Source organism: Cervus elaphus, chromosome 19, assembly GCF_910594005.1.
Source record: "Cervus elaphus chromosome 19, mCerEla1.1, whole genome shotgun sequence".
In the NCBI taxonomy this organism is placed as follows: domain Eukaryota; kingdom Metazoa; phylum Chordata; class Mammalia; order Artiodactyla; family Cervidae; genus Cervus; species Cervus elaphus.
In genome coordinates, this window is record NC_057833.1 from 24,751,800 (window position 1) to 24,779,606 (window position 27,807).

The window sequence follows — 27,807 nt, forward strand, 5'->3', positions numbered from 1 at the left end:
AGTTTTGATAACTGTGGATCAGATCTTCTTGTTTGAAATGACTTCAAATACACACACAAAAAAACACACACAGAGCTACAATTTTCCCTTGTCTTGCAATGAACAATAGTAAGGAAGGTGAGGCTACAGGCTGACTGGTTAAACTGTTCTGGAGAAATGTAAAGTTGCAACGTTGCTCTTAGATTTTATTATTGACTGAGCCAGCTATCCTTTAGTCTAGTTCATACTCCAGTGAATTCTTAAGTCTTTAAAACTGGATTAATTGGCTCTTCATCAATATTCATATTGTAGCTGGCATCAGATCTGGCTCAGAACATTAGAGCAAAGGGTAGATGCAAAGAGTTAATACCCTCTAAGGTCAAGATTGTGTTTCAGGATGAGAGACAGGACTGAGCTTGCCTATGAGAATCTAGCAACCTTAGCTGCAGGCAGAGGTAGGATGTGAAGACTGAGAACCTGGGTGGGTCTTCTAGATATTAGATATTACTAGCTAACGTGATCAGCAAGTGAATTTAGAAATCTTAGGCTGAGAAGTAGTACAAGTTTTATGGCTTGAGACCTTTTCAATGCTAGTTTCAAATATGTTAAAGTTGCATTTCTTTTGTTATAAAGTAAGTTATCTAAGATCAGGAAGTTTGACTTTGAACTTTTTCTTTAAATTTTAAGATACAACTCAACCCACATTACAATGGGTAATGGAAGGGTTTTTAAGTCTGTATATTTTGTTATAGGCCTTAACTTCTAGGCATCTCGTTTGGATATTAATTTTTGTACTAGAGCAAGTCCCAAGTTGCTTTTGGAGCAGAGTTATGACTGTAGTTCGATCACTTAGGACCTAGGGTGGCAGATGACTTGGGTTGTCAACACCAGATGGTAATACTTATTGCCTTAAGTTGAGGTCTTCCTTCCCATTTGCAGAACTAACTCTCTGGGCTAAGACTTCATATCTCCCACATAGGTTCAGGGCATACCTCTATGATATGAACCGTATTCTACATCCTACTGCCAGAATAATCAACTTTGAAACCTACTTCAGTCACTTCACGCCTTCATAATCCTACAGTGATTTCTCATTGTAATAAATTTAAATCCTTCAACATGTAGTTGGGAGCCCTCTCAAAAATTTCCCTGTAGTAAAGGCATCTTCATTCATTCATTCAAGGGGAGGAAGCAGTATTTATATATTGAATATCAGGTGCTAGAGGTTTTTATTCCTTACAACCTCAGCAGGAAGGCAGTATCACCAGTTAATAAATAAATGACCCAGGCGTAGAGAACTTTAAAAGCTTGACCAACGTCACTGGCTTTTGTCTAATTACAATTTCCATGCTTTTTCCACTACACCATACTTCCTCTCATTTTGCAAACACTGATTGGATTTCTATTCTGTGCCAAAACTGATGTTAGGCATTAGGATAAGAAGACAAATGAAACACTGAGATTATATATATGAAAATGCATTTAAAATTTTAAGTAATTTTGTGTCATTGATTCTTCTTCTTAATTAGAACACATTCAGTCTAGTGGTAGAAACTAGGAGAAATAATTCTGTTTTCTGAATTTCTCTTGCTTGCTTTCACTTCCTTTGCCAAGCCTGTCTTTCTACACTTAGATTCAAACTTCCACCCTCTGAAGTTTGGCCATTTATCTAGTCATTCAGATTCTTCCATATCCTTTAAAATTAATTTATTCAACAAACATTTATAAGGGGGGTATTGTATTCAAAGCTCAATGCTAGGTTAATGGTGGGGATACAAAAATGAACAAGACCAGTCAAGTGGAAGAGATATACAATAACTTCGGAGCAATGTGAGAAGAACTGAAAAGGATTATGAGATTGTGGGGAAAACAGCTGGAGACTATGGGAAGGGAGGGAGGGAGTGATCAAAGATGAGGAAATGCTCTTTAGATAGGGGAAAGGAAGAAGTATGCTCCAGACAGAGTGAAAGCATGTATAGAGTGACATAGGTGCTTGGAGGTCGGGAGAGTTCAGCTGGGCTGGAGGCCATGGCTCAGGGACAAGCCAGAGAAGCTGAGGCAGGAGCTGGGGAATCTCTGAGTTTTCTTTTTTCCCTTCCAATACAGGACTACGACCTAGGATTGGAACCTTGTTCTAGAAAGATGGCTTCAAGAGATCCTTTGGGAGCATTTGGGAAAAGAAGTCAGTCAGGGCCGAGGGCCCCAATGCACAGACTCATCATTACTCCTCTCATCTGCAAGAAAGAACCGCAAATTTCATGAGAAAAGGAGCTATTTCTCAGTATTCTTTTATGTTCTTCAGGCTTTAATACAGTACTATGTACAATAACTTTATTTGACAAATGGTTTTTGTGTATTTTTTAGATCAATGAAAGTTGCATCTGGTTGTTACCCAGTCCTGCTTTGTAGCCTAATAAGTGAGGCTAAATGTAATTATTTAGAATACCTGGGAAGCTAAAAGGGCGAGTGGCCTCTTTGGGATAACTTCTACTTTCTTGTCTGCCTGGATAATTTGAGGGGTGACATGGGATGCAGTCAGTTTACCATTTTGAGTCTATACAACAGGATACATTACATTTGGCTTAATTAGTATAAACACTGCAGTTTATACTGGGACCTAATGAGACCTACTGTGCCCTATGCATTATACTCTGTTTGATACAGAAATACAGGAGTAAGGAACAGTCTCTGCTCTTAGGAGCGCATACTGGGCATTGAAAGGGGGAAACAAACATTGTAACTTTGGTATTAATATAATAAAATCTCTTAATGCTATGTGAATGGTATGAACAAAGTGCTGAGGGAAATAGAGAAAGGAGGTGACAAAACAGCTCACAAGGTTGTGGGGATTTTTAAAAAAGTTATATATGTGCAAATGAAAAAATGTCATATTCTTAACTCTGATAATTACTCAGCAAACCCCGCATTTATACCGGTGTTGGCGATCTTGGCCCAACATGAACTCCTCGCCTTTCAGGAGTTGCTAGTTCTCTTAAGCCTCAGACTTCTTTAAAGTCTGGCTGAACTAAAAGGAGTTTCTGGATAGTTATGCAGGACTAGGGGGGAACGGAGGATCCCACAGTTCCTGCGAATCGGAGCTTGTGCAGGCGATTATACTCCGCAGATTACGGCAGTGGGCGGGCCCCAAATCCCCATGTGGTCCCGACATCATTGACATGGCGGAATCCCGTCTCTAACCCTCCTGGTAGTTATTTGAGCGGCGGCGGCGGCCGGAGGAGGAGGAGGAGATCGGCGGTGGGGACGGCGGCGGCGGCGGCGGGAGCAGCGAAGGGGCGGCAGGGATTCTCGGGGCTGTCGGCTGGGGAGGCGTGGGAGACCCGGTGTGTGGCGCGCCCGGAGCCCCGCGTTTCAGCCCCAGGGAAGGTAAGGGATGCAGGAGCGGGAGTCTGGAGGGGACCGGTATCCCAAGTCTCTGCCGCCGCGCTGGGGCACTGGAAAGCCCCGTCCGGACGCAGAGTCCGCCAAAGTGCGTGTCTGCCCCGGAGCGCTTCGGGAGCATTGGGCTTCCAGAGGAAAACTTGCCGCCAGAGTGCTGGGGCGCCCTGCGCTGGTCTGGGCACCCCGGGAACAGGGGGCCCGGTGTGGGGGGTGCCGGCCTCCGCTTTGGGGCCGCGTCTTACTGGGCTCAGGGCCCCCGCTCATCCACGCAGCTGGCCAAGGTTTGGAGGAGGGAAAGAAACGGGTAGATTCTTTCTTGATGGAAAAAAAAAAAATCTGGGCAGTGGTTCCCGGGCTCTCCCTCCCCCCTCGTCCTCCCCAGCCTCCCCAGCAGATTTTGTCCGAGGAATCCGCTCCCCCTCCCGGAATCTCCGCGGCAGGAACGCTGCCCAGGAGGGGGAGGGCGGGCGGAGAGGCCGAGGAATCTTCGACGTGTCACTTTCTGAGGCTGTAGATTTCCATATGGTGGAGGGAGGAGGGCGGGTGTGCGAAGTGGGGCTGGAAGTCGGGGCCGCCTCTCCTCGCCAGGCGGGGGCGGGCCGGGACCTCCGACCCGGGGATGCTCGCGGGGAGGGTCCCGAGCCCGAGCCGGCCCCCCGCCCAGGCCAGGCCTCTCAGGGACACTCCCCGCCTCGTCGCTGGCCACCTCAGTGCGCGCCACGTCCTCCCTCCCCGTCCTGCCCCCCGGGCTCCCCCCGGGCTGGGGGCGGTAACCGGCGGCGGCGGCCGGACTCGGCGAGCCTGGCGGCTGGAAACTCGGGCGGGGGAGCGGGGCGCGGCGGGAAGGAGCGGGCGACCCGGTGTGTGGGCCAGCGTAGCTCCGGTCAGTCGGTCACCCCGAGGGGCTCCCGGGCCGGGGTGGGGCGGGCGGGCGGAATCCGCGCCCCGAGGCGGCCGGGAGGGGCCGCGCGGACCGTCTGGTGCCCGCGGCTGGGCGGGGGCCGCCCGGCGTGGGAAGGGCTTGTCACTCCCGGCGGAAAGTGGGCCCTCGGGCTCTGCCCGCGAACTTTCCCAAAGGTCCGGTCCCCGCGCCCCGAAGGAGCCCGAGCACCCGGGCCTGATGTCCCCGGAGACGGGGCAGGGCCGCCCGGCGGCGCCGTTGGCGGGGAGGCTTCCAGGAGTGCGCGGTTGGAGTTGGAGCTTTTCGAATCTCAACTCCCACCCTTCTATCTTTGACTAAGGGAAAGCGATGGCATTTTATCTAGACTGCCGTTTGCGGACTTCCTTAAAAGTTAAAACTTTTAATTTTTTTCTCATCAGTTCAGCACGTTCTTGAAACAAGATTTGGAATTTGGCCGCAGTGGGCCGACGCCGGGGCCGCAGATTCATATTTTGATCTCTCCATCCTTGTTGGTTTCTAGTCTCCCTCCCTATCTTCTACCCAAGCTTAATCATGTTTTGGAACGGGCGAGGTCTTTTGTTGGGTGGGCACCCCCCTTTATTGCTTGTCTGTTTATTTTTTGATGTGCAGTTAATTTGATTTGAATTTCCTCCAGTTTCCAGGCTCTCGTAGGGAAAGCTAAGGAAGAGGGAATACGCCACCTTTTTTTTTTTTTCTTCTTTTTTTTTAATGTGGAGAGGTGGGGCATTGGGAAAGGGGAGGCACGGTGGTTGTGGGCAAAGAGTCAGAGGGAGCAGACAGACCCGGAAGAAAAGGAATCTGCTCTGCAATAACACTTTTTTTTTTTTTTTTTTTTGAGGCTTCTGGCCTCTGGCAAAAATGCTCTGTTCTGATTTCTACTGCCTGAGCTGCTCTTTACTTTCAAGTTAGAGCTGTGACTCTGGGCCTGGGACTACGCCCGGGGGAAGAGCCCTGCAGCCACGCCAAGAGCAGCCTGTGGCCCTGGTTTTGTGCCTTGTATGGGGGCCCGTGGTTCCCCTTGGTTGGAAGCGGCCTCTGTGGAACCTGCGTTTTGTAAATTTCCTGGCTCCCGGGGAGCAGCTGTTAATGACGGTAAAGTCTTTGGTCTTGCTTTCTGATCCTGCAAAGGGACCTCACCTGTAAGGATATAATTCTCACTTTGTTTAGACATGAGAGGGTCATGCACAAGCTGGCCAAGAATGAGGCATACTTGGTAGAAAGAAAAAGTCACTAAAAAATGGTACTTAAACTCGTAGGTGCTTTTAAAGTGTTTTGGTTTATATGCTCCTAAGAGAAAAGAATTCTACATAAAGATAGTGTTCATTTTAAAAGAGATCTTAAAACTGTAAGATATCATCATGGAATAGGAGGTTGTAGCTTCTAATTACAGTATGTACAATTTCAAAAAGATATTGCAGTAACCTTTTAAGACAGACTTTATAAATAGCTCATGTCAGACCATGGGCTATATTGGAGAGTCAGTCTTCTGGGATTTCTGGAGGAATGGTTGGGATCAGTTAGGAAGCTGGCTCTAGGAGCCTAGGTAGTAGTTTACTCAGTAGGAGTTTTGCCTAACATTTAAAGTGGCAACATTTGCTAGTGTCCTTAGAACTGAAAACCTGAAGAACCTCCCAACTTCAGTTTTAGGAAAATGAGGCCCAGTGAGGGGGAATGACTTGTTCCCTGCTTGTGATCTTGGATTAAAATGCAATACTAGATTGTATTAATAGTTACTCTTTTGGATATCTAATATGTACTAAGTACTGCATATAGTGTTTTTTTTTTTAACATCTCATTAAAATTCTTTCAATTTAGGTGATGTTAAGGACATTTTATAGACAAAGCATTGAGGTTCATAGAAGTTTAGTAACTTGCACAAGATCATATAGAATTTTCTTTGGTGATGGAAATGGTTTTATATCTGTGCTGTCCAAGTATGGCAGTCACCAGGCGCGTGTAACTGTTGCATCATTTAAAATGTGGCCTGTTGGGTAGAAGAACTACATTTTAAATTGTATTTATTTTTAGTTATTTTAAACTGCTACTTGTGGCTAGTGGTTAGGTACCCCGATTTTGGGGACTGTAAAGTAGAACTTTCTCTCAAATCTATTTCTGTTTAACTGGGTCCCATTCCTTTTTAAGATTGCCTGGTTCAGTTTTCTTTCTTCCATACCACCAGAAGATGCTTAGATTTAGTTCTTAAGTGGAATTCAAATACTAGATTACCTGTAGCTCAAAAACAAGCAAATAATTGTTTTAAAAATACTTGCCTGTCATAGTAAAAACTGATAGACGAAGATTTTAAATGACATTTTCTGTTTAATTGAAATAACTGCTTATAGGAATTGTTGGTTATTTTCAGTGTAATAAAGGAGTGTAAGTAGGGGAAGGTATGAAAAAATCACTAATAAGAAGTTGAAAAAACTACCCCCAATATCCATTTATCCGGTCATTGGGTGATTTTTTTCAAATGTGTTCATTCAGGTAAAATAACTTAACCAGCATTCACTTTTTCTCATCTAGCTGCACAATTAATCTGAAGAATTAAAATCATTGCTTTACTACCAAAGAAAGATTCTCTTGGTGGCATATGGTCAAATAGTTTTCTGATAAGTGGATTTAATTTAAATCTTTTGCATTTTAGAATTTATTTGGTAGAAGGAATTTCAACAACTTTCATATTTTATTAATATATGAAATAGTGAAAATTCCAACTCATGTTAAAATAAGCATTCATTTATCTGGATTTCATCCATAAATATCCAATAACCCAATACCCTTTTCTTTTTTTTTTTTGCATACTGCTTTCAGGAAAAGACAGATGACAAAATAATCTTTTATTAGAGTTTTAAAAACAGTAACTGCCAGATTTGTTATAAATATATCTGAAGCTGCTCTTTCATAGTTATTGTACTGCTCAGGGATAATTGCAGTTCATAATCCTGACCCTAGAGGATTAATGTGATTCTGAAAGACTTACACTAGTAAGTCAGCTTTAAATTGTTCTATATTATTTTAGTGTTGTGTGAATTGCGTGGCCTCCAGCTCTGAAAATTGTAAATTCAACTAAAGGTGAGGCATCAGTTAATTAGACCATTCAGATAGCTGAAAAACCTTTTTATACCCTTTCCTGACTATTGGGATCATAGTTATGGTCAAAGAACCAACATAAGAACCATGTTATAAATAGGATTATAGTGTTCTTGTGAGTGTGACAAATACTGGAAACATGATTTAACTCAGGATGCATAGTTCCATTTTTTGGACATCAAGGTGCTTAATACAAATGAGACATAATTTAAAAGATTGAAATGATAGGCAAAGATTAGAAATCTTATGGGCCTCCCAAATCTTATATCCCCTAGTGAGGGCCACATCTGAGTATCAGTTTGAACTCAGAATAATCTGTCAGGGACTTAATTTACTTCTTAGCTGTGTGTCCTTGATAGATTTCTGAAACTCTCTTAGTCTGTTTCTTCATTTTAGTATAAGGAGAAAACATCTTACCTGTACCATTTTTCAAGTGGTTGTCACAAGGGGTTAATATGAGTCAGTGTATTGAAAAATGTTTAGCAAAGCCTTGCACAAACTCCATAGTTTATTACATTGCAAAATTTAAAAACTGAGCTGTTCTTAGGGAATTAGTTTGCATGTTTTCGGAGACCTCCAAATAGTGTTTGGACACTTTGAAAAATGACTCATTTTTTTCTTTGCGATGAATGAATAAAGTTTCAGTCTTTAGATCGCAGTTTTATTTTCTCCATATTCCTAATGCCATAGTTGATTTGTGACCTCTCAACAGTTGTATTTCCTTACATACGGTCCATAGCTGGTTAGCATTGCTGAAGTGGACAAGACAGTCGGCTTGATTCAGAGTCATTCTTGAGGTGGAGGGGAGGAGTCTTCTAGAGGAATTTCCAAAATTGAATGATAGAGGAATGGGCTTCAGTCCCTGTATGGTATCTTAGTAAGCCTGTTATTTGAGCTTTCAGTAATTACAGCTGCGTGCCGAGTGTGTACTTGGTCTCTTCTGACTCTTTGTGACCCCATGGACTGTAGCTCGCCAGACTCCTCTGTCCATGGGATTCTCCAGACAAGAATACTGGAGTGGGTTGCCATTTCCTCCTCCAGGGGATCTTCTCGACCCAGGGATGGAATCCTGCAATGCAGGCAGATGCTTTACCACTAGCGCCACCTGGGAAGCCCCAAAACAGGTTCTGGGTGGGGTGAAGTTGGGGGAACAGGATGGAGAATACTGGAGTGGGTTGCCGTTCCCTTCTCCAGGGGATTTTCCCGACTCAGGGATCGAACCTGGGTCTCTTGCATTGCCGGCAGATTCCTTACCATTTGAGCTACCAGGGAAGCCCAATTATAGCTGAGAATGGGGGGAAAATAATTTTCTGTATAGGGAAATATTTGCAACCTACTGTGTTTTCACTTTGGAAATCACAATGCCTTTTCTTCACTTTAACGAGGTTAATACATTCAATGAGAGTTTTTATGGTAAGACATTCAGTTCAGTTCAGTCACTCAGTTGTGTCCGACTCTTTGTAACCCCATGGACTGCAGCACACCAGGCTTCCCTGTCCATCACTAACTCCTGGAGCTTACTCAAACTCATGTCCATCGAGTTGGTGATGCCATCCAACCATCTCATCCTCTGTCATGCCCTTCTCCTCCCACCTTCAATCCTTCCCAGCATCAGGGTCTTTTCCAATGAGTCAGTTCTTCGCATCAGGTGGCCTAACTATTGGAGTTTCAGCTTCAGCATCAGTCCTTCCAATGAGTATTCAGGACTGATTTCCTGTACGATGTACTGGTTTGATCTCCTTGCCGTCCAAGGGGCTCTCAAGAGTCTTCTCCAACACCACAGTTCAAAAGCATCAATTCTTCGACTCTCAGCTTTCTTTATAGTCCAACTCTCACATCCATACATGACTACTGGAAAAACCATAGCTTTGACTATATGGACCTTTGTTGACAAAGTAATGTCTCTACTTTTTAATATGCTATCTAGGTTGGTCATAGCTTTTCTTCCAAGGAGCAAGAGTCTTTTAATTTCATGGCTGCAATCACCATCTGCAGTGATTTTGGACCCCAAAGAAATAAAGTTTTCTACTGTTTCCATTGTTTTTCCATCTATTTGCCATGAAGTGATGGGACCGGATGCCATGATCTTAGTTTCCTGAATGTTGAGCTTTAAGCCAGCTTTTTCACTCTCCTCTTTTCCTTTCATCAAGAGGCTCTTTAGTTCTTCACTTTCTACCATAAGGGTGATAGCATCTGCTTATCTGAGGTTATTGATATTTCTCCCAGCAATCTTGATTTCAGCTTGTGTTTCATCCAGCCTGACATTTTGCATGATGTACTCTGCATATAAGTTAAATAAGTAGGATGACAGTATACAGCCTTCACGTACTCCTTTCCCAATTTGGAACCAGTCTTTTTTCATATCCAGTTCTAACTGTTGCTTCTTACCTGCATACAGATTTCTCAGGAGGCAGGTCAGGTGGTCTGATATTTCCATCTCTTAAAGAATTTCCCATAGTTTATTGTGATCCACACAGTCAAAGGCTTTGGCATAGTCAATAAAGCAGAAATACTCTCTTGCTTTTTCGATGTTCCAGCAGATGTTGGCAATTTGATCTCTGGTTCCTCTGCCTTTTCTAAATCCAGCTTAAACATCTGAAAGTTTATGGTTCATGTACTATTGAAGCCTGGCTTGGAGAATTTTGAGCATTACTTTGCTAGCATGTGAGATGAGTGCAATTATGCAGTAGTTTGAACATTCTTTGGGCTTGGAATGAAAACTGACCTTTTCCAGTCCTGTGGCCACTGCTGAGTTTTCCAAATTTGCTGGCATACTGAGTACAGCACTTTCACAGCATCATCTTTCAGGATTTGAAATAGCTCAACTGTGAGCCTGTTATTTTCAAGTAAACATTAATTCTCATCCTTGGCATCTGCTGGGAATGCACTTGGATAGTTGAAAGTGGAAGTTGCTCAGTCGTGTCTGACTCTTTGTGACCCCATGGACTATACAGTCCATGGAATTCTCCAGGCCAGAATACTGGAGTGGGTAGCCTTTCCCTTCTCCAGAGGATCTTCCCAACCCAGGGATTGAACCCAGGTCTCCTGCTTTGCAGGTAGATTCTTTACCACCTGAGACATCAGGTAATCCCCTAGGTAGTTGAGGAAAAGCTTTATTCTTTAGTTGACACTGAATGCCTTTGAATATAGGAAAATATTTATAAGCACATATTTTGTTTTTGCCTTAAAATACACAATACAGTATATATAGTATTACTGTGTTTTTTAAAAGGCAGAGAAGGCTTCAGTCACTGTAGCTAGACAGAGGCAGTTTTCTGTGGAAGCCATGTACAGGCTCACTTGGGAGGATGACTTGATGGTTGGTACTTGAGCTTCCTTAGTGGCTCAGTGGCATAGAATCTGCCTGCTAATGCTGGAGACGTGGGTTTGATCCCTGGGTTGCAAAGATCCCCTGGAGAAGGAAATGGTAACCTGCTTAAATATTCTTGCCTGGGAAATCCCATGGACAGAGGAGCCTGGAGGGCTATAGTTCACGGGGTTGTAAAGAGTTGGACACAGCTGAGCATGCATGTACTTGAACTCTTTGCAAGGTACAGCCAATGAGAAGCAGGTCCCTAGTCACAAGCTTACCCAGAGGGGAATTGTTTATGGTGTAGGTGTAGTGTCAAGGATCTGTCCTTGGAGACCAGAAGTACGTGGGGGTAGGGATTGGAACCGGCAGAGGAGAGGGGAAGTTGGGAGGTTTTTAAACTACCAAGAATAAATCCAGTAAGATAAGACTATAGTGATCATCTATTACAGGTGGGGAAGTTTCTTAATTTAAAAATGTATCAATCCTTGAATCTCTTTTCTTGGTCCCTAGTTGAGATGTAAAAACACCTGGATTGTAATTTCATTGGCTGATGAAAAGTCCTTGCCGAAACTCACTGTTCAGTCACTGGCTCCTATTATTTTTGTTTCTGTAGTATTACTATTGCTTGTCAGTTTTCATATAATTGGAGGGAGAAGATTTTAATGGTGTTGAGCCAAAGCTAGCATAATTTGAGATTCTAGTAAGTATCTGTTTAAAATGTCCCTTATATTAAATGATTATATTTGAGTTTAAAATGTAATTATGTAGTTTTATTTCATTCACTTGTTTATTACTGAGGAGGCACTTATTGAGTCTAAACTAGGTGCTTAATGAAATATTCTATGCTGTTCTGATTTTTTTTTTTTTTTTTTTTGGCAAATTCAAGTCATTTTTCTGTTTACTTACAGGGGTCTTTTGCTTATATTTTTGAGATGTTGTGGAGGGAGCTGTGTTTGCCACCAAACTGCTAGGGCAGGATGTAACAATTTAGTCCTTTGCTCCTATCTCAAATCTGAAAAATGGTAACGATTGGAGCACCTATAGGCTATGTTTAAAACTAAATTTATATAAGAATTAAAGGCTTTTGATTCAACCTTGTTTTAACTTTGGAAGATGAACTTTTTTTTATAAAGGCAACCAGTCAGAAAAATTTGTTCAAGTTGATATAATACAGACTCACAGTGTTCAATTATGAAAAGCTTTCTGTTAAAATAACTATCTGGAAAATTGTCTTCATACATGAGCAAACGTCGTATGTTTGAGAAATAATGGAAGATTCTAAAATCCCAGGAAAATAACACAAGTTAATTTATTCTTAAGGGGTTCAGTCAGTTTCTCCACAGCTGGTGGGAGAGGGTCTCTGTTAAAAATAACTTCATTGTTCTGGTTGTAACTAATTAGGAATTTGCAATTATCCAGGCAAGTCTAAGATAAAGTTTGGCTTACTACTCTATATGAGAAGGTTTTACTGTAACAAGTTTAAATAGATCATAAGGGGAATATTTACTTAATTGGGAGAACAAACCACTTTAAGCACCTTGGAAAAATCAATTTACTTAAAAGCAATGTAAAACTGCAGTATAGATTGAAAATAGTTTGACTACTGGGCTTTTTCATAGAGGTGTGGGACTTCCATGAAATAAATGGCAGTTTATTCAGTACTGTCACATAAACTAGGAATAGTTAGAAGTATAATTTTATATACAAAATAAGTCACAACAGTAAACAAATGTCCACCTCCCCATATCTCATCCACTCCCACCAATAGAGTCCCAAATATGCCTGTTGATTTGCTTTGAATGTTTTCTATTGATATTTGTTTTGCTACTTGTTGTCTCCTCCTGTAAGCACTTGATGGCAGATTGGTTAGAGCAGGTGTTAAAGGCTTAAAAACATCATTGTTGCTTTTAACTGCCCATGTCTTCCTCCATATGAGATTGGGCAAAGTTGTGGAAAGCCTGCCAGTGGTATTTAGGTAAGTTTATTATAAATCTTTCTCTTCTACTTTTACTAAAGCAAGGCCTTCCGGGACAGCTTAGTTCCAGGTATTATGTGAACTGACCCCCAAGAAAAGTAAATTTCTTTTTAAAATATTTCAAAATATTTATATCAACTTATTCAGACATGAGGTTTTCAAATATTTGACTTTTTAGAGTTCAGACTGACCGGTTTTTATGGTACAGGTTGTAAATGTAGGATCCTCAATATGCTTTTAGGGTATTATGCTCCTTTTTATCTTATATTGAAAGAAAACATTAAAAACACATTTTGTATTTTCTATTATTTAAATCACATAAGAGGAAAATGTTAAAAGTCATTAGATATTACTGTTCCTGATTTTTCTGTTTTTCTTGTATCAGGAAAAAAAATTCCAATTTAGGGTAATAAAGGTAAATGTTAATCTGAATTAGTGAATCAGAGAATACTTGAATATGTTGAATTGGAACACTAGTGTATTGCTGTTGGGAATGTACAAAGGTATAGCTGCTGTGGAAAATAGTTTTGTGGTTTCTTAAAAAGTTAAATATAGAATCACCTAGCAATTCCATATCTGAGTATGTACCCCAAATAATTGAAAGCAGGGACTCAAGTAGATACTTCAATACCAGTGTTTATAGTGGTATTATTTCGAATATCTAAAAGGTGAAAAAAAGCCAGATGTCCATTCACAGATGAATGGATAAGCATAATGTGGTCTCTACATACAGTGGAATACTATTCAACCATAAAAAGGAATGAAATTCCAATACATGCTACAACAGAGTTGAACCTTGGAAACATTATGCTGAATGAAATAAGCTAGACACAAAAGGGCAAATACTGCATGTTTCCTACTCATGTGAGGTCCCTGAAATAGGCAAATTCATAGAGAAGAAAAGGAGAATAGACATTTCCAGGAGCTGGGGGAAGAGGAATAGGTGTTATACTTTGATAGGTCCTGAGCTTCTGCTTAGGATAATGAAAAGTTCTGGAAATGAATAGTGGTGATGGTTCTCAATATTGTTAATGTACTCCATGTAGCTGAACCGTCATGTACCCTGACCCCTGTGATTAAAAATGGTTAAAATGGCAAATGGGATGTATGTTTTATCACAATAAAAAACTGAAAAAAAATTGGAGATTTCTTCCGAATGGTTTCAACTTGCCTCTGTTTGCGCCCCCTTGGTCTGCCCCGTGCAGGGTATGTAGATGTTCCCCCTCCCTCCCCGCTGCCTAGTGCAGTGTGAAGGATGATTTCCCCTAGGCCATTTTTGGAGGTCAGCGTTTCCTTATTTTATTAACTGACTTGAATTTAAGAGGAGACTATTTAAAAGTAGGAGATCCCTGGAGAGAGAGAGAGAGAAAAAAAGGTATTTTTAACATTTAGATGATCAAGGTAGTTTATTAATATCCACAGACTATGTAGGCACACAAAGGTGGTCTATCGTGAATTTCACTGTGGGTCGTCCAGAGAGTAGGGTGTACAATTAGACCTGTCATATTTTCTAACCTTTAAACATTTTTTAAAAAATTTCAATTGTGTCATCTTCCATACTCTAGGGAAAACTTTGATTTCCACTTAGAGAAAGGGTCTAAGTCATCTCAGGACTAGTATTGGAAAAGCATTTAAGGAAAAGCATTCCTCAGTTTGTTAGACTAAAACTTACTGAGAGGGGATAGAGTGAGAGAAAGCAAGTATGTAGTATTTTATTCATCTGAACTTAGCTCTAGCACCTATTAATTTCATAGTGGTGACTGTTCTCTGAGTGTTGGTTTTTTCTTTTGCTTCTGAGATACAGATGTTGAGTTTAGGTAGATCACGTATAAAATGATGGTGCAGGGTTTTTGTTAAGTGATTGGATATAAATCTTAAACATCCGGCATCAAGTGCATGTTATAAATACCGAAAATATCAGATAAAAATCCAGATGGAAAGACTTTGCTCCAAAGTCATGATTTTAGGTGATTTATCATTTTCTTTAATTTCTTCTGGCACTATTTCTATACTTTTCAGAACACTTGTCCTTTTCAGTGTTGTCTGATTGTCTCCTTACTTGAGTGTAGGAATGATTACTTATTTACCTTAATGTCTTTGGGAAGTGCATAGTAAGTGCTCATTGGATGGATGGTTGGATGAATTCCTAGGCTAAATATGCCATTTAAACTTAGTACCTCTTTTCAAACACTCAAGTCATTACTTCTCTGCTGAAGTCGATGTTTTTGAAGCATGGGCCATATTATAGGCATTGTGTTTCCATGGTTTTCCTGAAAATTGTTTTTCTCATGGTAGGGATCTAATAAAATATTAAATTGAAGGCATGAGTCACTTTCAGTGCAAACCTAGCCTTTCATCTATTGCTATTTTAAAGAAACAAAGTTCTCCAGAGAGTACATGAATTTCACCCCCCATGTCTGTATCATATTGCTGATTGATTTTGAAAATACAAATAGAATGAACAGCTTATATTTCTATTCCCTAAAAATGTGACCCTCGATTATGTATGTTTTGCTTGTCTATTGGAGTCAGTTTGGGAATTATAAATTAAGAAAATTATTTTTGGAAAAAGTTGACATTTCAGAGATTTATGGTAGTTTAAAATGATCTTCTTATAGGGAAACTCTAGAAGGGAGACATTAAGGGGGCAGGGAAGAAAACCCAACATGTGTCTTGCCAAGTGCTTGTGGGTCCAGCAGAGAGAGTTGATTCTGCTAGACTGGAGGCCAGAGTATTTAGTGCTAAACTAAGCCATGGAGAAAAGGCAAGAGAGTGTATCATGGAAAGCTGAGGTGAATGACCTCAGCCGCTAGGAGGGAGAGGTAAGCACTCCTGAGAAGAGAAGAATCTCTCGGAGCATTCTAGGGCTGGTGTGTGGGGCGGAATGTGCACGTGTACCCTCACTCATTAAATCTGGGGTGGGATCCGAAATCTTCATCAGGTGTTTCAGGTGAATTCTGTGATCAGACAACTTTGGGAAACCCAGACGTGGGAACTCGGCCCTATTGGTAATCTATCCTTTTCAAGTTTTTTACCTGTTGCCTGGAAAGAAGTGAGGTGGGAGGAGTACTTAGGACACCAGAGGACTCTAGTTAGGACCCAAGGCAGAATTGAAGGGTTCCTTGGAAGGGTTTAACATCATGTTCTTCGGGAGAAAATGGTAACCACCCTTAGCGGTTTAATATAGAAACGAGGACACTTGTCATTTGTGCGCTAAATCCAAACATTTGGACTGCAAGCCAGATGTAAAATAGTGACCAGCAATTGTTGAGCCCATGCCACGTGTCAGGGACTTGCATGTATGTAAAACTATGAAAGATAGATAAGATTTCTATTTTTCTATGTTTTCACTATATCTACTGCAGAAGCCCGATCATACCTGGTGTGCTGTAAATGTATGTCAGTGAACTAAGGTTAGAGGATATGCTCAAAAAGGTTAAAAAGATCACCTGGACTGACTCCAGAACTTTTTTTCAACTATATCACACTGCTGCTTTAATAGTTCACATTAAATGTCTTCTTTGTATCTCCAGACTTGGAACAGGGTCTGTTTGTGTTCCCAGGTAGCTGAATGCTAAGGCTAAGTACTAGTTGAATGCCTTCCATGTGTTCAACCTGTCTATGGTCCAGAAACCTAAAATTTACTTTTGAAACAATCACAATATTTTGGACACCTCCCAAGAGGGAGATTTTCCTAGGTTGTTTTCTGTAATAGCAACTGAACCTTGGAATGAGAGAAACCAGAGAATAAAACTATACTTCATAGAAAGTAATATATGAGAAACTCAATATAGTGAATGGGAATAATCCAGGGCAGTTGATTAAGAAATGGTACTGAAGTTTTACCTGACTCAGACATGTGATAAATGCTGAGAGTCCTTTTCACCCAGTGGCAACACCGCTTTGTTCACCTTGCATTCTCTCTCCCCGGTGCCTTTCATTTAAGTTAATTTATATAGTGTAAGATCCTGTACTTAGAAGCTGCACCTGGAAAAGCAAGGCCTCGCATTCCTACTACTAAGCCTTTCTGCCCTTTTAAGACTAATAGTTTGTGGTGTTTGGGTTGCACTGAAGGCAGCCACAGGGGTGGGATGGCCCAGAACTGACTAGAACGTGTCTTGTCTCTGCAAACGCCAAGAGCAGCTCCCGTGGTGCATAAAAGGTGACCTCAGGATTCAGAGAGGCCCTCTGCTTTCCCAGATGGCCCAGGCTAAACCTGGGGAGCTGGCAGCCTTAAATGCTTCCTTTGTTAGAAATTATTGCGCTCCTCACTCCATCTTTAGAAAGTGAATTCACCCAAGGTGAGTTAAGGACAAGGCTTTGAAGTGGGACCTGACTTGCGTTCTCTCGCTGTGTTTGTGTGTGGGGCGGTGTGGATGAGGAGTAATGAAGATGCAGGGCCCACGGCGCTATTACCTAAACACTGCTGCTTACTCCTTCACAAGAATGCTGCTCATGGTCCAGAAGGAGCCGTGTGCTTCTCTGGGGATTGTGAGTCCACAGAATGGGGAGGACTGTGAGGACAACCTTCTCTTGTTTCTCAAAACTTCTGTCCAGGAGGGAGGCTAAATGGTAAATGTCCACGACCCGTTGCCACCCCAGAGAGGGGCTCCCTGATGCTGGCCTGCCTACATGCCCTCCCCTCGGGGCAGCTCGGGCAGCAAGCCTTTGCCCTATAACCAGGCTTTCAGAGCTTGATGGTGGTGGTCTTCATGACACGGAGTACTACAGGATCTAACTAACTTTAAAATTAAAAAAAACTCTTTCAAAATTGAAATATAGTTGATTTAAAATGCTGTGTTACTTTCAGGTTTATAGCACAGTGAGTCAGTTATACATACGTACACATGTCTATTCTTTTTCAGATTCTTTTCCATTATAGATTACTGCAGAATGTTGAGTATGATTTTCTGTGCTCTACAGTAGGTTCTTGTTGGTTATCCGTTTTATATATCACACATACCCCTGTATGATTGATGGAGAAAGAAATGGCAACCCATTCCAATGTTCTTGCCTGGAGAATCCCATGAATGGAGGAGCCTGGTGGGCTACAACCCACAGGGTCGCAAAGAGTCAGACACAACTGAGCGACTACACTTACGTGTGATTGAACTAACCTGTAAGAGCACTTAATTTTAAAACATCTATTTTATACCTTAAGATGTAAAGGAAACAGTTTTAAGTACTGTTAAAAGGGAGTATGTTTTAATTTTTGAATTTGGGCACTTTATTGTCTTAAGTTTTAAGTTGCTTGGATCCTCCCCCATCTAACCCTTTGTACACTTTTACCACTTTCACCTGAAAGTGGAGATTTATTGATACCTAATTAATTTTGGATAAAAGATATGAAATTGCTCAGTTCAGTTCAGCTGCTCAGTCGTGTCCGACTCTTTGTGACCCCGTGAATCACAGCATGCCAGGCCTCCTTGTCCATCACCAACTCCCAGAGTTTACTCAAAACTCATGTCCATTGAGTCGGTGATGCCGTCCAGCCATCTCATCCTCTGTCATCCCCTTCTCCTCCTGCCTCCAATCCCTCCCAGCATCAGGGTCTTTTCAAATGAGTCAACTCTTTGCATGAGGTGGCCAAAGTATTGGAGTTTCAGCTTCAGCATCAGTACTTCCAATGAACACCCAGGACTGATGTGTACACTCAAATTCAAGGAAATTATGAAATCAGCTTTGAGCCTCCTAGAAAGGAAGTTCAATTTTTAAAATGCTGCCCTTTTAAAATTATTTATCTGTTTAAAGAATATGTCTCATTATTTACACTCAGCACATAAAAATACTGGATATGGATGTTCTTTTCTTATGCCACAAATGAAGACTGATAATTCCCAACCCCCTAGCTATATCCCTGAGTTCTAGACCAATGTATTCAACTATAGATATCTTTACCTTAATTCCCACAGGCATTTCCAACTTAGTCTACCTGCTGTCTTTTTTCAAAGAGACTTAATGGGAGCAGGGAGAAGAAATGGATAATAATTTTTAAGGCTTGTGTCTTAATTCAGGCTTTAAATAGCAACATGTATCTTTAACTTGAACTTCCCAGGTGTTGCTAGTGGTTAAGAACTCCCCTGCCAGTGCAGGAGATGTAAGAGACACGCGGATTCAGTTGCTGAGTTGGGAAGATCCCCTGGAGGAGGGCATGGCAACCTACTCCAATATTTTTGTATGGAGAATCCCATGGACCAGAGGAACCTGGTAGACTGTAGTCCATAGGGTCACAAAGAGTTGAACACAACTGAAGCGACTTAGCACACACACATCTTCAACACAAGATTTCTTTACTAATGCAGTAGAGTTATTTCCAAGTTTATTTGATTTTGACATTCTAATCTTGCTATGTGGTTACTGTACTGTAGCTTTAACTGTATTTTAATGATACCTGGGACACTCTGATAATTTTAAAACCTAGTCTTTTAGATTTTTCCATTTGCTTATTAAATTTGTGGGAACAATGTCACTTCCTATTTATGTTTTACTTTCCAATTCTCTTAATTCAGTTTTCTCAGGAGTGCAAACCCATTAAAGCATAGTAGTTGGCTAATAAGAGAAAATTGAGGGTACTAATAAATTTTCCCTAGATTCCCTTAGCTTCATTTTGTTTGGAGTAATTTTAGGCCCTGAGTGTTTGCCATTAACGTTCCATTTTTGCAGGCTTTCCTGTCTTGCTTTTGTGAGAAGCAGGGGTTGTAGGAGGGAGTAGAGGAGAATGGGCCAGGTTTGAGAAGGCTGTAGTGCCAATGAAGGTGAGTGGGTTTGTCTCTATTATGTTTTATGTGGGATGATAAGTTTTCCAAATTCTAATTTCCACTGAGTCATCTATGAGTTCAGTAGAGGGGCAATTCTTTGTCTGCTGTCCGATGTTCTGCTTGGCAGATTAATGAACAACCTCTTTTTTTTTTTTTTAAAGTGTTTTTAATGCAGATTGCTGTATTTGTATATTTTTAGTTAAGTGTCCATTTTGGCCAAGAAATAACTTTTTCATACCATTTTTTTTGGGAAAAAGCATATTAATAACTTTCTAGGAAGCTTAATCACAAGATAGGTTGGATGGAAAGGAAACATCTTTTAGAGAAACCACTCTTCTTGGAAGTTCTCTGGTTCTTGTCTGTAAATAATAGCAGAGTATCACATACAGTTTTTTTATTTGAGGGGCATGAGAAGCTAATCACTTAACTTGGACCTAATATTTTTGGTAAGAAAGTAAATCTTTCATCATCATTTGTAGGGGGAGGACTGAGCCCACGTGCTCTGAAAACTGAGCCCTGAGTTTGAGACCCCACATTTTCAGCTCTCTGCAGATGTGTAACTCTGGTTAGCTACACATCTTGGTGGCTTTGTCTGTTAAAAGGAATTGTTAGAACTGTTTAGCTCGATACGATGCTTTGTCTAGTGCTTAGCAAGAGAGAGCTGCTATTTGATTATTTTATTCACTGATTACAGACATTTAATCACTGGACATACTTCTTAATGGGATGATAGTTCTTTAAAATCATTTCCCTGTTACTTTAAAAGTATATATGAATACAAGCCATCAGTTTTGTCTTGGCCTTACCCCTGACTCCTTGAGTGTTCTTGTTCAAGTGACATCTTTGTAGTTCATTTCCAAAATCATGCTTGAGCTGTTTAGCTTATGAGGGAATGTGGGCATCGAATGCAGTAGTATATGTAAGAAGCACTTTGAGGGGTTGGAGGGAGCATGTCACAATGCCAAGAAAAGTACTTAAAAAAGTGCTATTTCTGCCAGTAGTTTTCTTGCCCACCCACTCCAAGAAAGGTGGTCTCTTTTATAGTAGATATACGGCAGTTTTGCTTCCTCTCCAAACTCTGGGATCTAAGGAAAGTTGTAATAAAGGAGAGTAACTCCGCTCCCTTTCCCTCTCCCTTTTTTGTGGATGTGGCTCTAAGTTTTTAAGAGAGAAGATCGGGCCTTGACTTTTGTGGGCAAAACCATGGGGCTCCAAGACCTGCCTTTCATCTCTGGGTCTTCACCTTGGATGATGTTCTTCATCTCTATACAATGGCATAGAGATGCCACTGCAGGGGAACAGCACGGTGCAGGCTAAGTAAGACCTTGACATATTTTAAATCTTAGCCACCTTTGTTGCTCACTGCTTCGATGCTCATTTCTTTAAAATAACATAGAATATTTGGCAGAGGTGTCAATGACTAGAATAGTTTTCTCTGCTTTGGCAGTGCCTAAACCTCACCAACTTCTTATAAATTGGAAGCTTTAGCTCCAAAAACATAAAAGAAGAAAAAATCTGAATTTTAGCTAGTAGTGTACTGGCAGAGTTGCCTTAGACATAAACACAGTTGAATGGAAAGGATAATAGGGATTGGAGCCTGTGTTGCTCCATGGGAGTGAAGAGCCAGTGTTAGACCTTAATGTTGGGGGAAAAAAACAACCTTCACCATTTTAAAAAAACAAAACAAAAACAAAAATCAGGCAGTCATTGCAGGCTAACTGATGAAAATTAAAGGTCAGTTCCTTCGGTGCTCCACCTCAGTGCATGCCCCAGGCCATGTTAATAATGGCAATCCTATTATTTTCTTGCAGTAAGCAGGAAATGCTGTCTACACCCATTAGATTTGTTTGAGTGGCCCCTGGCTGGAAATGAAGAAAATTTAATTTTCTAACTTGCTAGGAGGAAAAAAAATCATGCAGTGCTGCTTAGAGGTTGATTGGGGGGCTGGAATAAGAACAGGGTCATTAAAAAAAGAACTTGATGTTTTTGATCTCCATTATAGGGATGTTTGGCCCTTATGTACATTGAAATCATGAATGGACTTGTATGCAGGTTATGTGTGTAGAAAACCTTTCTGAATATTGTCAGGACTGGCTCAGTTCTGGATTTTTTACCACATGTTTGCACACTGCACAGTTCTCACATATCCCACTGGCTGCTGGAAACTTGCTGGGTTAGTTGTTTTTAAGATTGATTTGCTTTTCAAAACCAACATTCATTTTGGAGAAATTTGTATATTCGTTAGGGCAATCAGTTACTCTGTTAGTATCACTAACAGGAAGAAAAGAATTGGTATTAGGTAATGTTGCAGAGAGAGTGAGCCTCTCCTTCCTTGCCTTTCAGAGTTGCATTGACTAGTCTCATGGTTTTCTTGGTTTTCACTGATTCATGTCCTTTGCTTCAAAATGAAATCTTTTAAAAAGTGTGTTTTTTTTAAAAAAGCAGGTTGATGATATTCCTCCTATATCTTTACATTTTTTAATGAATCAGAGTATCTTTATTACCATTTTGATAGTTGATTTATTGGGATGCCCTTTTCCAGATTCTCAGTTGGTATATAATTCATTTTTCTAAGACAATGTCAGGTTTTCCTAGGAAATATATAATGAAGTTGAAGGGACTTGTTTAAAATCACAGGAGTAGCCAGTACTAGAAGAGCAAGCGTTTGAGTCTTTGTGTCCAGACAAGGTAGAAGAAACCCTTCTGTTTTAATGGATTTGTAATTTCTCTGGAACAGGTCCTGTTGTGTTACTTCAGGACCCTGTGTTTGCTTTGCATTGACTGTATACTTAAGAGTTTTTCCTTTGTTTCCTGAAATGCTGTTTTCGAAAGGAGCAAAAGACCAGTGAATCAAGGGAGCTTTGATGAATATCGTCCTTTGGTCCTAATTCTTAAACTTTTAGCAGTTTGCCTCTAATAGTGAGCATCTTGCCTCTGACGTTTTGCTTCAGGTTGTCATCATTGTGAACGTTATTCATGATGTTTATTTTCCTCATTTGTTTGCCAGCATCAGTACAAGAAGTAGTAAAGCATGGGATCCTCAGTTTTTGTAGTTAACCGTGATATTATATGTGTGTTTTGTAAAATATATTTTGGCGTGAGCGCAGGGTGTGATACATATTTGGGGGTACTTTTTAAAATCCAAATTTGTATTTCATTTTTAAAAGAAATGGTACTCTCTAGTAGCCTTTTCTGTTGTAAGGATCCCAGTGGGTTTTTTTGGACACTTCTGAGATTAGTCTTCCTTGAGACTTATGACAGTAATTGCACCCCATGGTGTGGGGAATTTGAAACTTACACATAAACACAATTTAAAGGGCTTTGGAAAATTTTATGTGATACTGGGAGTCAGATGTCTTGATCTAAAAATTTATTTGATTGGGAATTTAAGTTTGAAATGTTTGTATGGATTGTTAACTGGCTGGCTGGAATCCCTTATAGACTGGTTAAACTGTTTGAAGTATATCTGGTATATTTAAGTTTGGCAAGAAATCAGGGCAGAGATACAAGTTAGGCGTTATTATTTATTTTTCTAAGTCAGTAATGCAATTCATCTTTTGCCATGGAAAAGTAATCATTGAAAACACCATACCTGATATCCTGTATAAACTTGCTTAACCTGTAGCTTAACAATATTTTTTCCAGGATGCTGACCGGATGATTGCGTATAAGGATGTTTATCTATAGTCCAGTGAATTAAAAAACTTTAGAGGAATAGAGGGTGTGTATCATTTATTCCTAGGGTTGTTCTTTTGAGTGGTTTAGTTACTGAGAGCCTTCATTTTTAAATGTTTCAAACCAGTTAGGCATCTTTTGACCTAAATCTTCCAGCCTTCAACTTTAAGGAATACATACTTGGAATAGCAAGAATGTGAAGATTTAACCAGGTAGTCAGTTCCTGTTAGCTGTGAGAGGGCCTAGGCCTCAAACTGATTGGTGTTTACTAAACACTTGTTTTTCTGCAGACTGTTGTTCCATCTTGAAGAGAGGACTCTCATGGTGAACTGTCGTAGAGAACCAGTTGACACTGAGTTTTCTGATGTTCTCTCAGGATTCTCATGACTCAATCTTGTGAACCTCTGACTAAGTATAAGCGATGGAAGAGGATACATTTCAGTTGAAAGTATTCTCCTTTTGGATGTTGGTGAGCCCTTGTCCTGGGGTTGGAGGTGGTACTGCTGTTTTCACGCTTGTAGATGCCTCCAGAGAAGAGTTGGTAGTGGTGAAGGACAGGAAGAGCATCAGAGGGGGACGGCAGAGGATGAGATGGTTGGATCCATCACCAACTTGATGGACATGAGTTTGAGCAAGCTCTGGGAGTTGGTGATGGACAGGGAAGCCTGGCATGCTGCAGTCCATGAGAGTTGGACACGACTGAACAACTGAACTCAACTGATGAGTTAAATCCACACCCAGGCTTTCCTCCCTGGTGGTGAGGCTGACTGCCCGCTTTGGTGAGAGAAAATTCTAGTGGCCCACCCCACAATTTTCATTTCTCCCTTAGAAGTAGGAGGTTGTAGGAGCTGATGAGTTGCATGAACCAGTACCTGAAACTTAGCCTCCAGTTCAGTTAGAACTAGTATGTGTTTGTGTTTGACTCTAGCCGTGTAGCAATGTGTGGAACAAGGAGACTGCTAATTCCCCTTGCTTCTCCACTGTTACAGAAATTCCATGAGGACAGGTGCCATGTCTTTCCTTTTCTCTTTGTGCAGTGGCAGACAACAAGTGCTTAGTAAGTGTTTATTGAATAAATGGCTTAATTACTGAGCAAAACATAATGCTGTTTTGACACTGATATGACTGGTGTTTCAACCAGGAGAAAATTTGTTTGATTTCAGTTTTAAAACTCTGTTCCAATTCTTGGAAGATATATGAAGTTTTCAATTTAAAATAACTGATACCTAAAAATAAGTGAAGATTGAAAAATTTTGAGTGTCCAGTGATAGTGAAGAACTATTTATCTTGCAGGTAACAGAAACACTCAAACTAGCTCAAGCCAAAAAAAAAAAAGGGTTGGAGTCACTGGAAACAAGGGCAGTGTCCTTGGACCTCGTGAGGTCTTGGACCCAGCCCTGGGAAGTCATTGGGAGCCAAGACTGCTTTTCTTCCTCTTTCTCTTCCTTTTTTCTTTGATACTTCTTCTTCTGTACAGTCCGTGTTACATTAATGCTGGATGTTTCTAAACTCATAAACTTTATCAGTTTTTATTTTTCCTTCCAAAATGCCAGTCTACACATACTTTCTAATAATGAATTGAAGGTATAGATGGTAGAAATATTGTCTTAGAGACACTTTGAAGCAAATTCCTTTCCCAGAGTGTCATTTATGGTCAGTTTGTGGGAGGAAAGTTATATAAAGAATGACCACTATTTCATCAAAATAATGATACTCTATGTTTTCCTATGTCTTGTTTCTTTAAAATGAATTGCAGTGAGACATGGCCTGGCTGATTTCTTCCCTTAAATCATCTCAGAAACTGTGCCCAGTCCATTAATTGCTTTGTTCAGTGGGCAGGAAATGGTTATGTTTGTACAAGTTGCACAATCTTAACTAAGTCAGAGCAAGGAACCAAAGAAGTCTCTAATCTTTTTCTGCAGAATTAACTATTTGGATCCAGAAGCTAACAGATGATGCATAAGCCAGGTTACTGGGGGACACTTAGGTAAAATAAATTATGATTTTTGCTGTCAGAATGGCTGCCTGTTTAGGGATATTGAGGAAAGTGGATGCATGAGGTCATCAGGCTGGTTGTGAGATTAAGTCTGTGCAGTTTTCCTTCCTTAACAGTTTCTTATGCCTGCTAGAAAGGCGGTGTCCTGAAGTTGGTTCCCCATTGGCTTTACCAGGAAGAGCCAGCCTTTCTTTTCTCTCTCTCTCTTCCACATTCTCCCTTGCAGGCTGTTTGGAAACTTGTTGTTGTTCTTTTCTGGGGTTGGCATGTTGCCTCTTCCCCCAACTCCCTTGCTCCGGCCTGGTACCTGTCTCTCAGTACCCCAGTTATCTCCTGCTTTTCTCCTTCCTGAAAGTAGAACTTTTCTCTTTATCACCATTTGATGATTTTGTTTTTTAAGTTTTTTTTTTGATGTGGACCATTTTTTAAAGTCTTTATTGAATGTGTTACAACTCTGCCTCTGTTTGATGCCCTGGTTTCTTGACTGGGATCCTTTGGGGTCTTTGCTCTCCCACCAGGGGTGGGACTCTCATGTCCTCTAAGCCCTGGGCCTCCAGGGAGGTTCATGTTTGATATTTCTTTAAGCATTCTGATTGATAATTTGCGGTTTGAGCAGAGCCCCTCCGCCCCCCCCGCTTTTTTTGTATAGTACTTCTAAGTACTTTTCAGACTTTGCCTACCCATTCATTCATCCTCCTCTCATTTTGACTTCTGTTATTTCCTGAAGCCCATATATCACTGAGAGAAAATATGATCTTAAGTAAGGAAATAACTAATAGAGGTCACGTTGAAAAGAAAATGAATTAAGTGAATTTGGGCAGAGTCAGAAAATGGGTCCTCTCTTTAAAACGTGAGCTGTCTGATTCCTTTTTAAAGAAGTGCACTTTTTGCTATATGAGCTGCTGCTGCAAAATCATGTGTACTCTCGTAACGCCTTAAGATTGCTCTTTTGAATGGCCCATTGCCATTCCCCCTTGGCTTGTGTCTTTTGCTTTCTTCCTTGCTAAATACTTTTTTTTAAAGAACTTTGGAAGCAAGCCTTAATTTTTGTAGATTTTCCCCATTTTTTTCTTCAAACGTTCCACAGTTCTTTAAAATGTAATCTTTCCTTCTGGTCTGTTTGTTTTGCCATTTACCCACTCACCCCCATCACCTCGAAATGTCTTCATAAAGTCCTGCTTTTGCTTGTACCTTTTCTTCTGGTTCAGAACCTTGCAGTTGATTCTTCTTCTACTTTCCTCTCAGCAGTTTCTGTTGATGCTGAAACCTGCCTTGGAATTTGTACTTGAGCTTCTTAAACCCTTCAGGAAAGGTAGTTCAGTCAGCATTCACTTCTCTTTCTCTTCTACTCCAAAAGGCGGAGAACAAAGAATCCTTACACACTCCTGTGCTGAGGAATCTGGGGTTTCTGCTATCTTGTTTTTACCAGGGTGTGAATTCCCTGGGAAGGTAGCTGATGAGATCTCCTATCTCTTCCCTGAGCTCCGGGTAGGACACAAGCGTTGCATTTGGAATTGGCTCCAGACACTCAGCTACCGTTAATTTAGTAATGATTACATGATGCTTTGAAAGCAAACTAAACAGCTTCTCTAAAAGGCGAGCTGGGTAAAATCGGAATGGGATGACCTCCAATGACTTCTCTAGCTCTCTCTCCTCAGTCTGTGAATTTATCCTCACGGAGGAGTTCATCAGTAGGGAAGAACCATCATTCCCCTTTTTAGGCTTTTTTATTTGTACTCTGTCTGCAGTTTAATTTTGTAATCAGAGCTTAGTGACTATTTGCTCATCTGTAAAATTCCTTTTAACTTATCTTTGTAAGAAAGTCTGCTACCAGATAAAATTTGAGATTGTTCAGTTTTAAAATGTTTTACTTAAAAAGAGAAGATAGTTCTTCAGTGGAAATTGTGACTTCAGAGATAACTTTCATGTCTTTGAAATCTGGAAAAAGATTTTTATTAAATTAAAATTTAATAAATTAAAAAATTAAGTATTTGTAGGAAATCTATAGCCATTGCTGGTTGACATCTTTCTTCACTAAATTTAAACCTGTGAGCTTTCAAGTGGCTCTTATTATCAGTGGTATATTGTGTGAAGTTGGAACTTTTCAGATTCATATTTATGGCAGAGATAATGGGAACTTTGATTTTCATTCACTGTCACTGTATGTACCTGGCACATAAGTAGGCTCTCCATTTGGTTTATTGGATAAACAAAGAAAGTGATTCTGCTGTTCGATGGGATTTTAAAAAGTCTCCACCAAGATCACCATTCATGGCCTCTGTTAACCCTCTGTGTTATGTGACTTCAAATTTACTGCAAACTTAACAGACATCTCAGTCACTGTAGGGGACAGACTCTTAAAATTTTTGGTGGATTTCCATGTCTCATTCTTGGCAAACTGAAATGTAAATCAACACATACAAACTTCACTCTAGATCAGAAAAGGCTCTTTTTAGTGAAATTTGCGGGAGGTCCTACTTCCTGCCTGTGAGATAGGGTGATAGGATCACATCCGAGAAACTGCCGCCTTGTTCAGAAGTGGCATGATCTCTGTTCAGTTTGGAATATTGATAAGTGGGCAGATTTATTTGGAAGCACTTTGTTTTTACTACATGCGTAAAACTCCAGGGAGCATTGAGGTGCTCCCTTTTGGCTCTGCATTAGCAACGTGGCAGTTACTGATCTGTCGTTTACTTTGAA

The 27,807-nt window shown here is 40.7% G+C and overlaps 1 protein-coding gene across 3 annotated transcripts in view; it reads left to right on the forward strand.

Annotated features, from left to right (window-relative positions):
- The first annotated feature begins 3,148 nt into the window (after positions 1 to 3,148).
- Positions 3,149 to 27,807, forward strand: part of FNDC3B (fibronectin type III domain containing 3B) — a 352,800-nt gene continuing 328,141 nt past the window's right edge. Inside the window, exon 1 of one of the 3 annotated variants that reach the window (XM_043875197.1) lies at positions 3,149 to 3,363. The gene's annotated coding sequence lies outside the window, so the exon portion shown is untranslated. Of the gene's footprint in view, positions 3,364 to 4,133; positions 4,262 to 5,113; positions 5,393 to 27,807 lie in introns of those variants that run through there. The other 2 variants (XM_043875198.1, XM_043875199.1) reach the window with 2 other exon arrangements.